We start from the raw sequence: 1,640 nt of genomic DNA, 5'->3' as shown, positions 1-1,640 counted from the left end.
TATTATTCCATTCATATCTTATTCATTTAACATGTCGCTTGCAATAACGATCAACAGCTTGATTTAGTATGTTACTGTCCAATAGGATATTTAGTAATAGGGGAGACTTAGCAATGAAAGCAGAGTGAAATTCATTAAAAATTACACACAAACATACATTTGAAAATCCAGTACTCAATATACACATACAGTTCCATACGTATTACACTGGTTTACAGAGAAATTGAGATAAACATAAAAATAGTTGTTCTAGCCTTATTTTGGGGTGCTGATTTCAGATACAAAACCAGTTTTCACTCACCACCTCTAGTTTTTGAGATATATATTATTATGATTTTGTCACAATTCATGTAACCATATATATGAGCAATTTTTATTTTGTTATTTTTTGTGATACATATGATACATATCTCGACAACAGCTTCAGGCACTTCAAAACACCGAGAATGCATCAAGGTAAATTCATTCTGCTATATGTGTGGGGATTTCACGACAGTTGAACTGTGTCAAACAATTACTTCCCTCCTGAGAACTGCTTACTTTCATTATTTTGACTATAAAATTGCAGATCAAGACAAATCCTGGGCCCTACACATCTGTTGTAAGCCCTGCTGCAATGGACTAACTGCATGGTTTAACGGTAAGAAAGTAGCCTTCAGCTTTACTGTCCCGATGGTCTGGAGAGAGCCACGAAGCCATGTAGATGATTATTACTTTTGCCTAACAAATATAACAGGTTTCATTGCTTCATCTTGAAAAAAGATGAAATATCCCAACCTTCCCTCAGCTATGAGACCTGTACCCCATTCAGATCTTCCTGTCAAGTTGATCTCTCCCGCCAAATTGATGTTTTCTGAAGACAATGTTTCTGTTTATTCAGGAGCAAGTGGTAATGAGCCCCCACTGAATCAAGCAGGAAGACCTGAATGACCTTGCTCGTGATTTGTATCTAAGCAGCAGTCAGAGCTCCTGACATCCCGGCTTAGGCAGTGGAACCTAGTCAAGGCAGATGTAAGGATCACCAGTTTCAGGACACGGAACCAGGACTTTGCTTCATTCATCGACATAGAAAACAGGTTGTGCTTCTGCACAAATGTTTTTGGCTTGTTCACCTTCCTTGGTTTCCCACACAATCCCTCCTACTGCCATCTTTTCATAGAGTCTTCTAAGTGAAATCTGAAGGCTGTGCTCCTGCACAATGGGAATAGATACCCCAGCATTCCTATTGCCTACTCAGTCCATCCAAAGGAGTTATATGACAATATTGAGCTCCTTTTGGAAGCTGTCAAGTACAGCCAATACCAGTACAGTCTCTGCGGGGACCTCAAGGTCATTGGGCTCCTTGTGGGTATGCAAGCGGGCTTCACAAATTACTGTTACTTTCTCTGTCTCTAAGACAGTTGGGCTGTGTCCAAACACTACAAGCAGAAGGACTGGGGGTGGTGGTGGTCTAGGAGCACTTTCGTGTCTGGTGAACACAGTGTCGAAGAAAATTCTCTGGTGGACTTGAACATGGTGCTTCTTCCTTCTCTTTATATGAAGCTTGGTTTAATGTAGAATTTTGTGAAGGCCATGGCGCTGCCTTCCAACATTTGTGCACTCTGTTCCCAGTTCTGAGTTCTACTAAACTCAAGGAGGAC

Source organism: Octopus sinensis, linkage group LG2, assembly GCF_006345805.1.
Source record: "Octopus sinensis linkage group LG2, ASM634580v1, whole genome shotgun sequence".
Classification (NCBI taxonomy): Eukaryota; Metazoa; Mollusca; class Cephalopoda; order Octopoda; family Octopodidae; genus Octopus; species Octopus sinensis.
The sequence above is the reverse complement of the archived record's forward strand: the minus strand, read 5'-3'. Positions refer to the sequence as shown.